Source organism: Vicugna pacos, unplaced genomic scaffold (assembly GCF_048564905.1).
Source record: "Vicugna pacos unplaced genomic scaffold, VicPac4 scaffold_21, whole genome shotgun sequence".
Classification (NCBI taxonomy): Eukaryota; Metazoa; Chordata; class Mammalia; order Artiodactyla; family Camelidae; genus Vicugna; species Vicugna pacos.
The window spans coordinates 8,309,456-8,328,139 of NW_027328742.1; the positions used below are offsets into that span (position 1 = coordinate 8,309,456).

General features: G+C 48.7%; 1 long non-coding RNA gene across 2 annotated transcripts; it reads right to left on the reverse strand.

The window, feature by feature from the left end:
* Positions 1 to 5,242: 5,242 nt before the first annotated feature.
* On the reverse strand, positions 5,243 to 16,162 carry LOC140694502 (uncharacterized). 2 transcript variants are annotated; one of them, XR_012070133.1, is made up of 6 exons: positions 15,989 to 16,162; positions 11,123 to 11,284; positions 9,716 to 9,806; positions 8,296 to 8,400; positions 6,888 to 6,960; positions 5,243 to 5,510 (listed from the first exon to the last, which is right to left on the reverse strand). It is a non-coding gene; the product is annotated as an uncharacterized lncRNA (long non-coding RNA). The 2 variants fall into 2 exon arrangements; XR_012070134.1 differs by lacking the exon at positions 9,716 to 9,806.
* Between the last annotated feature and the right edge of the window lie 2,522 nt (positions 16,163 to 18,684).

Genomic DNA, 18,684 nt, shown 5'->3' on the forward strand with positions numbered 1-18,684 from the left:
TGGGGGCAAAATTGCCCCTGGTTGAGAACCACCATCCTGGTTCTTCCAGATGAGAATTTCTGGATGCCAGGCCCAGTATTTTGTCTTTCTAAAGTCTCCACAAGTAGTCTTATTGCAATCCATCTGTGGACCCACACTGGGAACCAGTGGATTAGAAATTAAAACCTCCTGATTCCACAATAAAATTCCTTTCTCTCTGGCTTTTCTTTGCAAAGTGTTGATTTCTCTAACTGAGAAGTTGACTCCTCCAGATTAAGTGCAAAAAACTTACATGTTAGTTGTTCACTTTGGAATTTGGATTTGGGAGGAAGATAGAAGGTAGGGAAGGGAAAGGTCATTCAGACTCAGTAATAAAGAAAGGGCTTATTGCTCAAACCTGAAGATAGGCTGGTGGAACACTTGAGAAAGTCCCCATGCTGATGGTCTCCGTGGTATTTGTGAAGGCACTGCTGGCCTTAGCTGTGTACTGGACATCATGACAAGTTGGTGAACACACATTAATAGGAACCATCATTGACAGCAGGGATGGGGTCATTCACACTATCCCAGTGGTCAGCTGGGCACCAAATTCTGCTCTGTCTGTGGGCCTAACTTGATTTGAGGTGAAGGAAGCAGTGAAAGAAAAAACCCTTCTGTTAAAGCACCACTTTTGAAGACATACCTGTACTTAGCAAAGGTAACAAGAGCTTTTTAACCCAGGTGTGTGAGAAAATGGAAGATGCTTAGTGTCTGTGGCACTGGCAGTTGGAAATTTGCAGTAGCAGATTTGTGCAGTCGGGTGTCAGCAGTCGTCTGATGTCCCTGGGCTCTGCTTGGCCCTGGTGTCACTTTGCCAGGAGAGTCTTTCTGGCTTTCATTCTGAACTGTCATCTGGATATCAGTGGGTGTGGCGCATGACCATTTGGAGGGTGATTCTGTGTTCTCTGACAAGATCAGGCTGGAGAGGATTTGCTTCTTGTTTTTCAAAAATTATTTAAGAGCCAAGAAGGAGAGATTATTCACCTTGACTTGCAGGATGCTCTGCAATGTCATTTTTTCGTTTTAATTTTCAAAATATTACAGAAGTGATTTCTAATTCAGGCTTCAAAAGACTATATATATATATATATATATATATATATATATATATATATATTTGGTAAAATGGACTAGTTAAATGTATTATTTAAAGCTTTTTTTTTAATTAATTGAAGCTATCTGGAGGGGGTTACATCGGGAAGTCAGACCTGCCTTTCCTCCTGCAGGTCCCTTCTTGGAGGCAACCCCTGATACTGATGTTTGTTATTTTGTGTATTACAAGTATCTTTTGTGCAAATACAGTTTTGTGTGTATATGTGCTAAGCTCCGTTTAAAAATGCAATAAATGAATCACTATGCTATACACGGGAAACTAACATAACTTTGCAAATCAATTAAGGCTTAAATTTAAAAAATGCAAACTAGGTTTTTTTTAAAATCAATTCACTTATTTCAGTTAAAAAAATAGTCACTGTTTTATTTCAGGACGTTGCAGAGATGATGTACTAATATGCTGGTGCTTTAATACCTCAGAGTTCAGAAATCACTGCAGGGGGAGGCTGACGTGTCTACAGTCAGGAGGAAAAAGCCAAATCCTTCCCCTCTGTCCTCGCACCCTGCCAGTGTCCCCTTTGTCCTGGGGTGAGGAGAGGCAGGAGGCCTGCAGAGCATGCTCTGTGCTCGCAGCCCCTTCGGCCAGTCTCGGAACACTGCCCCCTCGTGGGTGTGAGGTGTTCTGGTGCCACTTGCTGTGCGGTCCTGCCTGGCTCTTCTCTGAAGTCACATCCTCAGAGGTCAGTTCAGGCCGAGATCAGGGCCTGTGCCTGTGGGCCTGCTTCCTGGCCTCCCCTGTGCATCTGAAACAAGTTTCACACTACGTGCAGGCCCACAGAGAAGGTTGTTGTTCAAATTTTTCTCTGTTTCTTAGTGCAGTTTTTTCCCCCTAATTATAAAAATTACATTTACTGTACAAAATTTAGATAAAATGGAGAAATGTAAAGAAGAAAATAGAGTGACCCACAAACCTACCCAGAAGACTGTGCCACAATTTTTTGGTATAGTCTACTGAGCTCTTTTTCTTAGACACACGATAAATGTTTTAAGCACAGTTGGGATACCCTCCATCCGATTTCCTGTTCTAATTGTACAATGTGCTCCTGAAGCTGTATTTTGCATATTGATTTATCCCTGATGTATCTTTATGGTTAAATACTCTGTGGAAAAATATTTAGAAACTACCTAACAGCCCATCATGTGGGTATAGCACAATTCACTTACTTGTTTTCCTACCATTGGCTGTGGGTTGTTTTTATATATTTAATCTGTGATGAAGCTGATACTTACTCAACATGGGTTGAATTAATTTTAGAAAATGTTATATGAAATATATAGAGTATAGAAATTGTGAATAGTTTCTGTTTGTGAGAGCTACTGTTCTTATGAATTTAAGTTTTTGATTTTAATAATGTATACATATCTATTATCTTGTTTTTAAATATTCTACAATTGGCTTGGGCTCCAGAGAAACGCTACACACTCTTTCACATCAAGAAGTTGGGAATCTCAGAAGACATAAGAGGAATTCAGTCACCTTTTCTTGCAACTTCACTGGTAACTGTCTGTGCTTGTACTCGGTGGAACTGATACATCTGTCAGATGGATGAGGATTTGCTCCAGCCTTCTGTCTCCATGGGTGTGTGACAAGCAGCCGGTGCCATCAGGGAGCTCAGAGTGCCTCCTCTACCTGGTGCAGGTGGGGATTGTCAACTCTGCCCGGCTGCTACCACCAGCATGAGCTGGACCTTCCCATACTGTGGCCTGCATATTGAGTGGCAACCTAGGGGGCTGGTGAGGCCCTGGGGCCACACAGCAGCTCCTGGCCCTGCCCTGCTGGTGATTGCTGGCAGCCTGGTCACTGGCCCGGGAGGGCAGCTGGGTGAGCAGATCCAAGCTCCCCACAGCATGGATCTCACATAGCATAGGGTAGAAGGGGACCTGCCAGACAGTCCCTTCCTACCAAGTGCAGCCCTTACTAGAGTGAGCAGGTCAATTACTGAGTCCTTAGTGCATGCCTAAACCATGCTGTGTGCTTGACCTGCTGCCTGTCACTGGGTCTCTTCTGTGCACCCACTCGCCCCATATGATGGGTGAAGGTGCCAAGGCTGAAACATACGTGTTAACAGGTGTGGCCATGGTTACTCTGCCCACAGATGTGGAACTAGGATCTGAGTCCAGGTTGTCACACACTAAGTCCTGCATGCTAACCAGATTGTTGACTTTTAAATGCAAGCCAATTTGTAGTTGGTTTAAAAATTAATACTTAAACAGCAAAAGACCATAGATTGGTCCTTTATAAAGTAACTCTGTGTGCAATGGGCAGTTATTTTCATGGATAGAAGAGGAATCTCATGGTAAAGAAGACTGTGTAATTTGCCCAAAGTCAGACCATAATCTTGGGTGCAGGGGCCTTGGTTCAGCATGGGCCCCTGGGCCTTCTGCCCTCTCTGTCACAGCATCCAAAGAAGGCGGAATCCCAATAGACATAGAAGCACCTGTATTATCATTCAATTCATCAAAGTTCATGATCAACCGAGTGATTTTGATGCACCTAGATAAAAGCAACTTTGTCACAACAGAACCTGCAGAGGGGTTTCAGCTGATATCTCCACAGATTCATTGCAGGACAGGAAACAGGGACAAGACAAAGGCCAAATTCTGCATGACAAAAAGCTGCAGTCTAGTGTAGCCTATGCCACAAGACTGCCCTTTACAATACTGGCCAATGTAGAGAATTTCACAGACCGGCCAATCGTAAAAGAATTCAGCAGTTTGAAATTTATCCTAAAAGAAAGATTGAGAATCCTTCCCAGAATAGAAAACAAGGAAGATGATCTGGAAATAAGAGAACCATCATTGGAAATGCAAGAGGTGCAATCATTTGCAAAGAATAATCGGAAAGTAAGCAAAGAGGACGTCAAAGTCCTAAGAATGGGAGAAGGAAGCAGGAAAACATAGGTGAGTTTCAGCACTTTATATTCCGAATCAGCTTATATGACTCTCTTAATCAAACGGAGTGCCACATGGCGTAATGTGTTTGCACAACAAGCAAACAACAAACAAACAAACAAGCAAACAAAAAGTTCACACACCAAAAGCTTACGGTTGACTGACATATATCCGAAGGAACGAAGAAAATTCAAAAGAAAATACTCAAAATGATGTCAAGGATCATTCAGCATGCTCTGACACAGTTTCGCTGCATGCATGTTCACAACGCACTTGAACTTAGAAAACAGATGCGTGCATTAATATTCATAAATATTGATTCATAAGAGCACATCGTGACCTAACCCAAATGACTATTTTCAATAAAATGGGTCTATAGTCCATGATATAGGGTTACAAGCTTTCCATCAGGAGGAATGAATGTCATATTCAGGCCTACGAACAGAATAAATGGCATATGCCTACAACAAAGACAAGCTGCTCTGCCAAACCAGAGTAGGAGCCAAGGAGACAGACAGTAAAGTGTATATTGGGATTGGTTTCATTTCTAGGAAATTCAGCTCCCATGAAACAAATGCATCTATGTTCTGAGAGTGTGGGTGTTTCAGCAGAAAAGCAACAGACAGATATGCATTCTGGGTGAATGGATATGACGCAAACATAAGATTCCTCTTGTGGGTCTTTGGGTACTGTTAACTGTTATAAAGTTTAAAGACATGTGAATCCATAAAGTTAACATGGACATACTTCCTCCATTTGTGCTGTGTATAGAGAACTGCACATAAGGTAAGAGGAATGGAATATAAGAACCATGGGGCACTAATGGAGAGAAACGCACTTTCCTTAGGAAACTCTCGTCTGATGCAGCCCCTCCCCCAACTCTGACAAGATGCAGCTACCTTTAGGGATGGCAGTTACCGGTTGAATTCCAGGTGGAATAAAGGTGTGTTCCGCGTGGCTTGTTGTGGCTGGTGGATCCAATGTAACTGGGCCAAACCCTGTTGGTGGCTCAGTGTCATGGAAGGGCTACTGCCCTATGTGAAGTTTGGGTTATGTCTCCTGTTCTGTAAGCTGTGTAAGTTCGAGATACTGCTGCTGCCCAATGGCCTGAGTTCACTGGTCAGTTTCCAGATCCTGAAAGGTCAGACAGTGGAAGTTCTGCCTGTCTCCAGCTTACTGGTGAGACTCTGAGTTACTTTGAGACATTCCCAGTCCTTTAGAAGTCAACTTTATGGGAGACACGAAGAGAAGTTTGCGGAAATGCTGGATGCACGGATTAAGGGGAGATGCAAAACATTGATGAGTGTGGTCCTGCTACAATTGAGAATACTGTCATGGAGACTTCTGTATAGAATGCTAGGCTCGAAATTCATTCATTCGACATACTGAGCCTCACTGATATTGGCAGAGACCTGTGGAGGATCAACGTGCACTTGAGGAAAGTACTCAATTCAGTGCTCCAAGAACGGGTCCAAGTTTCCGAACTCCTAAAACAGAAGAGATGGCAGAGATCATAAAAGCTCTCATGTTCTTGGAACAAGTCATGAGAATCCACATATCACAAGGGGCAATTACAAACTGCTAATACCACCAAGCACCAAGCCCTGGTAAGCCTTCTCCCAGGGTTGTGCCTTGCTATCAAGCACTTTCTCTTCCCTCCCCACCACTCAGGCATCCATTTCAAAGCATCAGCACCTGGGCTGAATGAATCCAGTAGGAGCAGAGTAAGCCCCTCCTAGAATCAGAGTTCAACCACACTCACATTCAGTGCACAAATGTGAGCTCCTCCATGGTCAACTACTCTCGATTAAAATAGATTGGAATTGAATTCTTAGATCACAGCCTGAAATGGTAACCTTCCCCTAGATTCAGAAAATGCTGGGGTTATGTCTTCTTTGGGGTGAAGGGAGTGTGATAAGTGAGGGGAATCTTTGACTGAACTTTAATATGTATTAGGCCTCAGTTTTTCAAGACAGTATAGGTAGCTATTATAAGTCAGTTATTGAAATGAACTGTAAAAGTCACCATAGACATTTAGGGACACATGTTTTGTGGATTGTCTTTTCCCTTCAGTCAAGTCCCGGGTGCAGGATATCATGGGGTTTCAGTCTTGGATTGGTTAAATCGCTTTACCAAACATGATGGGATGATTAAATATTCTCATGGTTGATAGAAGAGCACCTGGTTCTGCATAGACTAGCAAAGCTGCAGCAGTCTTCTCATAGCTATAATGCCTCTAGGTGCTATTGGAATCAAGCCTACATATAAATATATTGTTTGAGTTTCCTTCTTTTTTCCTAGAGAGAAAAGTTGCCCCTTGAATTACCAACATTGGCCAGCACGTGTCATTGGTAGGAAATTGCACCACATGCACAAGGGAAATCCAGAGTGGTGGTTATTTCATGGTTCCAATATTCATATCATGGTTGCTCTTGTTGTTGAAAGCATCAACATTAAAGGGTTCACCTGTCCCCTTCACCACTTTGGACTGCTATTTTACATTGTTTCTGTCTATTTTTCTCTTAGAGTTGACAAACTGGTATCTGAAAATGACAAGTCTGGTTTGTAGCTTGATTCAGTATGTTTCAAAGATTAACTTCATTTTCATACAAATCCCAAAATACGTAAATCAATTCCATTAACCATTTGAAAGACTGCACCTGAGGTATCAACATGATGTCAATACTGGAGTCTTCAGACAATCCCTCCCACCATGGCTGTACAGATGAAAGAGCTAAATAAGAATCACATATCTGTGAGTTATGTCTGGAAAGTGTTGATTTATCGATGTCCAGTTGGAAGAGAACCAGTGCAAGCTTCGCTTACTCGCTGCCATGGCCACAGCAAGATAAACTGCGACTCACCCAGGCCTTGGCTCAGGACACTTGACGAAGAGTGGTCTCTTATTTCCGAAGACAGAAAGAGACCTCCCAAAACCTGAAAGGAGGAGAAGGCAAAGTAGAAAATGGAAACCAGTGCAGGACCTGGCCTCTGGTGAAGGAGCAGCAAAGGTGAAACTCTGCTTTACTTGGACACACACTCTCAAGCGGACTGGACGCATGGGATTGAAAGCACTGCACTGAGTGTTAGGAGAGTGCACAGCAGATGCTTGGCTGACAGAACTTAAAAATTCAGCCAGAATATCCCCACCATTGATTCCCAGACCAAGAACTGAGCTGCCAAATTTGAGCTAGCAGAGGCTGTGCAAGATGTGGGACAGGGGTATGGATGATGGCACACACTCAGTCTCAGTGATCTGGAGAGTGTTGTGGATTGTCGTTGCTCCTATCAAGAGAGCAAACCGGCCTGGACCCCGTGAGAAAGCAACAACACTGGTGTGCGTGATTGAGTTTATCAAAATCTCCCTTGGCCACCTCCACTGCATCTGCACACCCAGATACCAATTTGGCATTTTGCCAATCGAGCACGTGTGGGGCTCAATCAGAGCCATCATGAATCAGGTCTGAGGGATCCAGGGGGCCTTGGGTTTGGAATCAGTATCCAAAGCCATAGGATCTGCCACTTTCACAGGCAGGACTGGGATTTGGGTTCTGGGGTGGAGGGGCTCCCCCAAGTGTCTGGACTTGACTCTGGGTGAGTTGGGCAGGTGGACAGTGGCTCAGTGTGGGTCCAAGTCCAGTGGAGGAGGTAGTGGGTTAGATCTAGAAGGACTCCTTCCGTGGTGGGAGGGCACACAAGGGAGGCAGGAGGCCAAGTCCAGGTGGCTGAGAACAGGGCATATCCTGCGTAGGCCTGCAGGGCATATGAAAACATCCAGTCTACAGAAGATGGAAACACGGCCCATACAAGGGCTCCCCTCAGATGTCACCTCCTCAGAGGAGCCTTCCCTGCCTGCACAGTCTACAGGGACAGCCTCCTCCACACATATCTCCCCAGCAGACACCTGCTTCAATTCCTGCATAGCATTCAGGACCCGGGCCCCTGCTCCGCACCCAGCCGTGGTTCCGCTGCCCAGAGGGAAAGCCCTCACAGGAGCCATCCCATCAAGCCCTGCACGACCTGGGCCCCACCTCTCTGTCTCCCCTGCCACCACTGTCTCCACCCGGCCCTCTCCTCCACCCTACACTCCTGACTTCCCCCAATCCTGTGTCCCTCCTAACATGTTGTGTGTGCTCACTGTGTCTCACCCACTGCATGCCTCCCACCCAGGTCAGTATCCAGCACACAGTAGGGCTCAGTAAGTAGAGAACGAATGACTCTTATCATCACTGCTGGGAAGACTTTTGCCTGTGGCCTACAGTGATCACACACCCGGCATACATTCGCTGCGGTCCTACTGTGTGCTGGGCGGGTTCCAGATACGGGGCACAGCAGGGAGTGAAGCAGGCGGGTCTCCATTCTAGTGCAGCAGACAGCCTGGTGGGGGACACAGAGAAAATTAAGTAAAATATACACAATGTCTGGCGGTGATAATTTCCTTGGAGAAAAATAAGGTCAGGGAGGACATTTGAGCAGATTCCTGGAGGTGTTTAAGAAGCAGGTGGAGAGAGATACTGGCTGAAAGAGCAGCCACTGCAAAGGCCCTGAGGCCACAGTGGGATGCACTTGGAGGGTCTTAGTTATCCGTGTGAGTTCTTAGTCCTGCCTTGAGTATGTATGTTGCTTTTATTTGTAAACCTTGATTTCACCTTTATAGAAATTAACCTGCATCATCAATCTGCATAATTTAGCCAATTCTGTTTCAGGTGCTGTGGGCACAATGGCGGGCTAGTTACTTGGGTTGGTAAAGAATTAGCAGTGTCTCAGAAGCGTTTAGGAAAGTTTAATAGGGACACTGCTATAGGCCACATCAGGCCCCACAGACAAGTGGTGCCTGCATGAGCACCAAGGGTAGGTGTGTGGAGTCTGTTATTGGGGGTGTGCTGTGCACACAAGGAGGATGGGGCTGCATGATCAATTCATGCACAAGTACCTGGTTGGTTGTGAGATCTGTCAGGGGCTTCTCTGAACAAAATGCTTTACCAGTTTAATAAGGGAAGGATGTGAGGCCTCTCTTCCTGGGGAAATGAGTTTTCCTAGGGTAAACACACATCAAGTGAAGATGTTTTATAGCTTGTGGAAATGCAGGTGTGCAAAGGGTCCTTCAGTGGGGAGTGGGAGGTAAGGTGCCACTGGGCTCTAGGCACACAGAGAGCCCAGGGATGAGGATGTATGACTCTGAAGAGTGCCAGCTGGCTTCACACCAGGGACTTTATGTGGAAACAGGAGAATCTAGGTTGTCAGCACATGTCTACTCAGTGACCTCCCTAAGCCCAGCTCTGTCAGGCACCAGGTGGCTGTGAAATGAACATGAAGGTCCCCACCCTGAGGACCCCAATGAATGAACATGTTGACATCCTCAAGCCCCTTCCCCTGCACCAGCGCCCCACCTCATCTGGGTCTCAGGCTCTGACCCTGACATCAGTGGCTCCTTTGTCCCCTACATCCAGCTCCTCTGGACGTCTCTGTGATGAGCTATTCCAGGTCAGTGTGCCCCAAACTGAGCTCTGCCTTTACCCCATGATTGCTTCCTCCCTGTGAAACCCCTCAGGATGGAGCCACCACTAGCAGGATACTTTGCCCTGAGGCTCTGCCTTCCCCACCCCTCCGATGTCTCCCAGCCCACGATCCCCTCTGGAGGTCGTTATCATCCTCTCACTCCCACTTCTGTCTTGGGCTGCACACCAAATACCTCTTCGCAATCTCCCACAAGACAGGTCCAGGTCCACTTGGGGACAATGAGGTGACACAGGCGGGTGTTGCTGGGAATAACGAGCAGGATACTGTAGCAGAGGAGAGACAAAGGCTCCCAATCCACCAGAGCACAGGGTAAAGTGGTGGCAAGACACCCATAAAGGGTGAGGCAGGCATCACACTGCAGCCCCGCCCTCTGCTCCCCCAGGGTGCTCTGTGTTTCCTGCTTTGGCCTGGGGGTCTTCCCTCCTCACTCTCTGTTAGAGGGGTGCCCATTCATTCATTCACACCCTCATTCACCATGTACATGGGTCCTGCTCAGTGCCAGTCCTCAGCTAGATGACAGCTCATCCTTGGGGACACAGCTCAGACCTCACCTCCTCCATGAAGCTCTTCTGGATTCCAAGTCCCTCCTGCAGCCCCTCTGTCCTCCCCTGGCACCCCCAGGGCTGGGACCTCACTCTGATTTCCTCTCCAATCTGTGAGCTCTGTGAGAGCCCTGGGCCCAATATGGAAAGTGACTTAGAAAAATGTGCCAAAGGGGCTAAGAAAAATGCTACTAATTCTGTGTTACAGACAAGGACACTGAGGCACAGGGAGGGCAGTGTCCACCCAAGGCCACAGAGGAGGGTCTCAGTGAGCCCCTCCATGGCCCTGTTACTAGTTCTCTGTTACAGATGAGGACACTGAGGCACAGAGAGGGAGCAGGGACCTGCTATAACCTTGGCCCCAGGGCCTGTGTCCTTTATGACCAGCTCCGTGCTGCCAGCAGGGGTGTAGTCCTGGAATGGATGTTGAAAGCAGCCTGACCCCCAGGGCCCCATCAGATGCAGAGTCACTCAGCACCTACTCCACACCCCTGGGGTGAGGACCTCATTGCTGTTCCTGGAAGCTGGCTGGGCCTCCCTGTGGATTGTCCTGGGACAGGCCAGGAGAGGCTTGGGGCAGCCACAGGGCCCCTGAGGCTAGCTGTCCCCAGCTGAACAGCTCTGGTCCCCTTGACTCTCCCTGGAAGAGGCCTGATGACAAGAAGTATCAGCCGTGCAGCCAGGTGTGCTGTGGAGATGAGGAAATGGGGCACCACGCAGGTACATGGAGATGTTCAGGTATTTACTCAATAATCATTGATTCAGGCCTTGCAGGGTGGCTGGCCTGGGGCCAGGCCTGGGGGTCCAGCAGTGAATACAACCAACCCCTTGAGCCTCCTGGGAAAGCAGTGCTCAGAGAAAGGGGCCCTCAGTGCCCCCACCCTGCTCCCCATGAACAATCACACTGAGATGAGGCTGCGGCCGTGGGTCCCACTGGAGGGTGAAGGGAGGGGGGACACCCAGAGTGGGCACCGACCATGAGCCTGGACACTGGAACCAGACGGCCTGGGCTGTGTAACTTGGGGTGGTCACCTCACCTGTCCTCTCTGTGCCTCAGTTACTTCTTCTGCAGGAATGGGTGATAACGCCTGTCCCTGCACCACAGATTTCCACGAGGAGTCAGTGAGCTTCTCTTAGGAGTGTAGGACAGTGTCTGGCCATGGGTCAGGATCCCGCTCACCTCACAATAGTCTGTCCCACTTTAAAGAGGAGAAAGCCAAGGCTGAGGGGGTTATGAGACCAGCCCGGGATCGCCCCCTCCTCATGCTCTGCTGACATCCCCTCCACCCCGCTCTCCTGTGTTCATGTCATCCTTTTGTCCCTCATATTGCTAAGAATCTCTGAGCAAATCCACGTGAATGGAGACACACCCTCTCACCACTTTGGTCTCTCTGGACCATGAGCAAGATGGGGATATCGGGCTCCCCCAGACAGTCCAGGAGGCCCAGCATGTCCGTCAGTGCACTTCCACTCAGCACGGAGTCGGTGTGAGGCCCAGGGCCAGAGGGCACTGGAATAGCGCAGAATTGGGGAATGCCAGGTGCGTGGTGAAGCACACAGAGGCCCCTGGAAGACAGTGTCCAGGCAGCCAAGGTGCGGGGAACGAGGGTCCCCAAAAGGGGTAGAGGACAGAGTCCAGCCTGGACACCACCCCCTGCTGGACCCTGATCTGGGGTGAGACTTGGGACAAGCCAGGGCCCTGCTGGGACTCCTCATCCAGCAAAGAGGTGAGGAAAAGATAAGGAGACAATGGAAGCTGACCCCACCGTGCTCCCTGTGTGAGGGCGCTGCTTCCAGGATCCTGGAGGTTCCTTAGACCCTTGTGAAGTGGCTGCTGTTTCCAGCCCCATATGGGCAGAAGAACTGAGGCGGGGAGGACAGAGTGACTCAGGACAGAGCTAGGGTTCGGCCCAGAGCGTGTGCTGGGCCTCTCGCTGAGATCAGCCTGTGGGCATCATGGACTCAGGAAGTGTCCTGTCCTCCCTCCTAAAGCTCCTGACATGTTAGTCAGGGAAGGTCCCAGTGCCCATACCCGGGCCTCTCTGGGTGATGCTGACATGTGGGATCATGATGGTCCTGGGAAAGGAGAGAGAATGTGGGCTGGGTGTCAGGTCTGCATTAGACCCTAGTGATGCGCCTAATGTTGTGTGACCTGGAAAGTTTCCCTGATCTCTCTGTGCCTGGCTTTCCAGCCCTGACTCAGAGGACTGCAGTGCTTGGCACACAGTAGGACCTCAATCAGAAGAAAAAGCCAGCCCTTCCCCAGGAACCTCTCCTTTTACAGGCCCAAAGTTAAGCCCATGTGCCACACATCACCAGAGCTGATACTTGACAAGCAGGGCAAGTGAAACCCAGCAGCTCCTCCCTCCTGCCTGAGGCCTTTCCCTCCTCAGTGATAGTGGCTCAGAGCAGGTCTCTGCATCCCAGAAGTCTGAACTGAGTCTTGTGACCTGGAGGAGTCCCTGTTCCACACAACTTGGTCTCCAGGTCCTTCCAATAAGACACAAGAGCACCTGCTCAGTGTTTTAGCTGCAAGGTCCTCCCTTTTCAAATTGCCCCATCACATCCGGGCTAGAAGATGTGAGTTCCAGAGCACATGACCATCGAAATGATGACTTCAGGGAAACATCCCTGCCCTCACTGCACTCTTCAGAGTCACCTCCTAGCAGAAGGGGTAGTGACTGACGGTTATGCACAGTTTTATCAGAACACAGCCCTCACCCACCCACCATTGGAAACACGTGAGAAGCAGAGATTCCCAAGTGCCTGGACCCCCGTCATCCAGAAAGCAGTGGTCAGGGTAACAGACAGAAGGGGAGAAAGTACTTTCAGACCATATATCTGATAAGGGGTTGACACCCAAAACATATAAAGAACTCTTACAACTCAACAGCGAAAAACAAGCAATCTGATTTAAAAAGTGGGCAGAGAAACTGAATAGACATTTTTCCAAAGAAGGCACACAGATGGCCAACAGGTACATGAAAAGGCGCTCAACATCACTCATCATCAAGGAAATGCAAGTCAAAATCACAGTGAGATATCCCCTCCCACTTTCAGGATGGCTGTCATCAAACTACAAGAGATAACAAGTGCTGGCGGGGGTGTGGGGAAAAGGGAAACTTGTGCAACATTGGTGGGAATGTAAACTGGTGCCGTCACTCTGGAAAAGAGTAAGGAGGCTCCCCCAAAATTTAAAATTAAAACTCTCATGTTATCCAGCAAGTCCAGTCCTGGGAATATATCCAAAGGAAATGTAATCACTATTTAAAGAGACAATAGTGCCCTCATGTTCACTGCATCATTATTTACAATAACCAAGATATGTAAACAACCTAAGTGTCCATCAACAGGTGAATGGATACAGAAAATGTGATACGTGTGTGTGTGTGTGTGTGTGTGTGTGTGTATATAGCATATATATATGTGTATATGTATATATGCTTATATGTGTGTATATATATGTATATATGCATCATATATACATGCATCATATATATATGCATCACATACATATATATATGTATATGTGTGTATATATATGTATATAATGGAATCTTATTCAGACATTAAAAAATTGAAATCCTGCCATTTGTGACAACTTGGATGGACCTTCAGGGTATTATGCTAAGTGAAATAAATAAGACAGAGAAAGACTAATACCCATGATCTCATTTATATGTGGAATCTACAAAATAAACCGAAACCCATAGAAACAGAGATCAGGTTGGTGATTGCCAGAGGTGAGGGAGGGGGTGGTTGAAATTGGTGAAGATAATCAAAAGGTACAAACTTCCAGTTATAAGACAAACAAGTCCTGGGGTCATAACGTACTGCAGGGTGACTGTAGTTAACAACACTGCATTGTGCATTTGATAGTTGTTAAGAGAGTACCTCTTAAAATTTCTCATCACAAGGAAAATAGTGTGTGACTATGGGTGATGACAGACGTCAACTAAACTTAATGCGGTGATCATTTAACAATATGTACATGTAACAAATCATTATGCTGCACACCTAAAGCCAACAACATTATTTGACAGTTATATCTCAGGAACACACACTCAGGAAGCGGAGGTGAGAGCCTGGACTACCTACTGCAGGAGCTGCCTTTGCCCTGCAACAGCAGAGGGTGGTAGTTGTGACAGGGACTGTAGGTCCCTCAAAGCCTAGAATGTTTACTGTCTGGACCTTCACAGGGAGAGAGTGCAGACCCTGCCCTGGAAGACAGTGGTCATGGCAGCAACAACGGCCTGCCTGTGTGCAGGCTCAGCCCAGACAGCTCCTGTGCTCTGCTGTCACCGCATTTACTTCCCTCCACACCCTCAGAGGGAGAGGCTTCAACGTTCTCATTTTACACATGAGAAAACTGAGGCTCATTTGCTTTGAATTATTGACCAAGTGGTGAGGGAAGCTTTGAGCCCCAGTGTTCTGATTTCAAAGCCACATCTCAATCCTGATTTTTAGAAGGTGGAGGTCCAGGCACTGGGGACCCTCCACCTTCCTCACCTGTAGTTGTAGTCTGGGGCCACCATCCCCGAGGCGTCTGGGTGAACACACTTAATCCGCTTACTCTGCACCAGCTGAGCCCTTGGCTGCCAGTCTGTTGTCGCTGCCTGACACCAGCTGAGGTTTCACAAGTGAACCATCACTCCCCTGCCAGACCACCTGCCCTGCCATGTGGGGCAGGCCCCTTCTAGCCTGGTCATTCTAAATCCTTAGCTCACACATTTGCACAACTGCATCAAAATTGCCCCACTCCCTGTGTGGAGGTGTTGACAAGGGGAAGGGAGGAGAGTTTGGGCGGTCCCTTACTCTGAAGGTGACACATGAAAAGGACACATTCATGTCCATTATGGCACTCAGTTTGAAGCTAAGAACATGGTCCCAGCGAGGGGTAAAAGCTGAGAGGCTACGAGGCTGCTTAGAAATGGGCTTGACTATTGGATTGCAAATGTGTAATTTAACTTAAAAATCAGCCACCTGGATGATAAGAATTTGCCCCTAAGGCCAGAATTGGCCACCTGACCCCTGGACACCGCTCAGTTCCAGAATGTAATTATCTGAGCATGGGGGGGCTTAACCTGTGTTGCTGTCCTCTCAGTCATGGTGCACCTGCCCAAGTATGCACCCATGGACTGCAGTGCTCACACATCAAGGCGCCTCTCATGCCCGGCCAAGGAGGTCCAGGTCATAAGGAAGGAATGACAGACTGTGAGGTCATACGTGTGCCCTTGCAGGGGTGAGTGTTATATAGAGAAGAGCCCACCCCTCCCCTCCCCTCCCCACCCTCACCTCTAGGAGGAGTGCTGGAGTGAGCAGGACTTCTGAGCCCCTAGGCTTAGCAAGCATCCTGGCTGAGGGTGGGGAGGCTGCCCACTCTGAAGTCATAGGTCAGATGGTATTTTGGGGTCCCACCCCCACAGCTCACCAGCGAGCCCTTCTAGTCTGTTTTCTCCTCTGTAACCTGGAACCCAGTCACCCTCACACTCAGAAGTGGAGACAGCCTGTGTAAATTACAACACAAAGCCCTGGGCTTTTTCAGTTGCCCTGGGGTGTCCAGCCCCGAGGCCAGGCACGTGGGAGAGGAGAGGTGTGGGTTAGCAGGTGTGACAGCAGAGCTGAGACCTGGCTGAGTGTGTGCACTCTAATATCCAGGAACTGGGAGCTGCCACTAGCAAATCTGTTCCCTGAGGCCATGTTTACGCTCCCTTGTCATTTACAACCCCCTGTTTGAACAGAGGCCTCTGGAGTCTATTAGCCACATCATTGCCTGTCACCACACTTTTGCAGTTCCAGGGACTCCATTTAGCCAGCTTGAAGGAATAGTCAAAAATTGTTCTTAAGTGACAGAAAACCAAAGTGACTTAAGGAAACAAACAGTGCAGGAGAGAATGACTTACCTGAGATGTCAACAGGGAGACAGCTTCAGGCAGGGCTGTACCTGGTGCTCAGAGACATCGGCAGAAGTCATCCTTCCCCACCTCTGGGCTCTGCCACTGGTGCCATCTTCACATGGCTCTGCCTTTATGAGAGCAAGACAGCCACCAACTGCCACAGGCTGACATCACCACCCCTCAACTCCCAACTGAAATAGAACTTCTCTGCTCCCAGGATTCCAGCAACTAGGCCTGACCTCCGTGGAGCCTGATTGGGCTGGTGCCCAGCCCTGAGCCAATCACAGTGGCCAGGGAGGATGGAAAATGCTGATTGGCCAGATCAAGGCCATGTGACCATCCTCTCCAGGAAACCTGTGGGCTGTTCGCCTGTTTCCAGGTTGGGAGAGTGTGATGTCTCCCACAGGATCCTGCTATTAGCACAACCTGCAGGTGGCACAATGAGCTGGAATGAGTCTGTCTTCTTGGTGACAAGTGACAGGTGACTTAGTGGTTCCCTGCTCCAGGGAGGGAGTCATATCCACACACTATTGGAGCTTCAGGCCCAGAATATAGCAGAAAAGCCTCCCAGTCTCCCAAAAAGTGGGAAAGTGAGCAGTGACACTGGAAAGGCACTCCTCTCTGCGGCCCTTGGCTTTCTCCTTGTTACAGTGCAGACTGCAGTGCTGCCCCTCACAGTCCACCTTCCTGCTGGGAGGCCGATGCAACAGGTGGAGAGTGCTTGGAAAATCCCACTTATTCTGAGGAGCTGTTGTTGCTCCTGGTGGGATTATTATTTCATGTCATTTGTGAGGTGAGCCCCAAGGGGTCCCTGATCTGGGGGCACAGACACCTACAGAAAATGGACCCAGTATTGCTATTCATTAAAAAATGACTTACCGAGCACCTACTGTGTGCCAGATTCCCAGGGTAGAGCAGTGATGTTGACAGCACAGACCTCTGCCTCTCCTCCTCTATGCATCCCAGGTGGGGTCACCAATCAGAGTGGGAGTTCAGCAAGCAGAGGACATGGACAGAGCCTTGTGGGAATCCCTGGGGTTTTCTCTGTGCTGAGGGCACTAGCACCACACCGATTGTGGGACTCAGTACCCACAGGACCCAGCATTGATGGGTTAAGGAGAGGGGCATTTCTACAAACCCATCCTCACTAACCCCAGGCTCTGGAGGGCAGCTCCACTCTGCTCAAACCCAGGGGGCATTTTCCACCTTCCTGATCACCCTCTGGTCTGACTGCCTGCTCAGATGCAATTTTCCCTGTGGCAGCTACACTCAGAAGATATGTTTGTTTCTCTCCCATGTGGTTAAGTGGACTTCAGATGCGTGATAGCGATGGAGTGGCTAAGCCTCTGGGCAGATTGCTGGGTGACACGCGGACCTGGTTGCACACGGTGAATTCCCTTCTGCCAACAAATGGGCCAGGCCCTGCCCACTGTTCTGTCTGTTCTATCTCACTTAATCTGCACAGACACTCTGTGCAGGACATCCTGTTATCCTCCATCTCTGCTGACCTTGGGTGGACAAAGCTTGGGTTTGAGAAAGTTGCCCAGGTCACATGGTTGACAAGTGGGGAGCTGGGGACTTGCACCCTGGTCCCAGGAGTCTGGATCATGGAAAGGCCTGGGTGTGGTAGCTTATTGCAAAGGGAAGCCCTGCCCCAGCCCCTCCCATGAGAGCCCACCCACCCGCACATGTAGCAGAGTCAGCATTTCCTGGACCAGACGGACAGAACCTCAAAACTTCTTTGCAGATTGTTTCCATGTTCTTTTGCAAGCACAGAAAGGCCGCAGGCCAGGGAAGGATAAGGCCAAGAGTGTTTTCATTGGGGAGAGTGAAGGACAAGTGTGAAGACACACAGCACTCCCAGCAGCCCTCTGGGCAGAGCCTGCCACTGGGTGAGCAGCTACCGTGACTTCCTACCATAACCTTGTGAGGTTCATGCCTGTACAACCCTGCCTGTGAGAAGAGCAAAGTGAAGCTCAGAGAGGTGTGGGGACATTCCAAAGACAAACAGATAAGGAGGGATCATCACCACCATGCTGTGCTGGGACAGGCGGTCACCTTTCACACTGCTCATGCATGGCCTGCTGGGAGTAGTGAAGGCCTGATAGGAGCACAGAAACACAGTGGTGAAGGTGATGTTTCTACCTGGGACAGCTGGTACCGGGGACTCTAGCTGATTCTTCATTGTGCCTGCTTTGAGTTTCAGCATGTTGCAGCCTCATGTAGGGGAATGAGCTGTCTCCTTTCCACACCGGTGCACAAGGAAGAGCATGTACACACTGGCATCACTATAGACCACTGGCAGGATCAGGATCTGGAGCTCAGAGCAGAAACTGCCAACACCTCAGGAACTGGTGCTTTAAAAAGATATTTGATTAGAGGGGAGTGATAAGCAGTTGATCCCTTCAAAACATTCTGTTATCTGAGGAACAATAGCACCTGCGCATTGTAAGAGCATAATTCAGTTAGTCATCAATAACCATCACTATAGGTATGAGAAAACAGAGTGTTAGGAGTTACAAAAGTGTCTCAAGATCATGCAGGTCAGAACTGAGGACCGTCCAAAGCATGGGCTGCATGATAGCCCTTCTAAGCTACCTGAGGCTTGGTCTGCTCCTGACACAGGGCAGATGGTTCTGACAGAACCACACTCCTCAGAGGACCCCAGGGAGTTGCCAGAGTTGAGTTTAGGTTCCTGATCA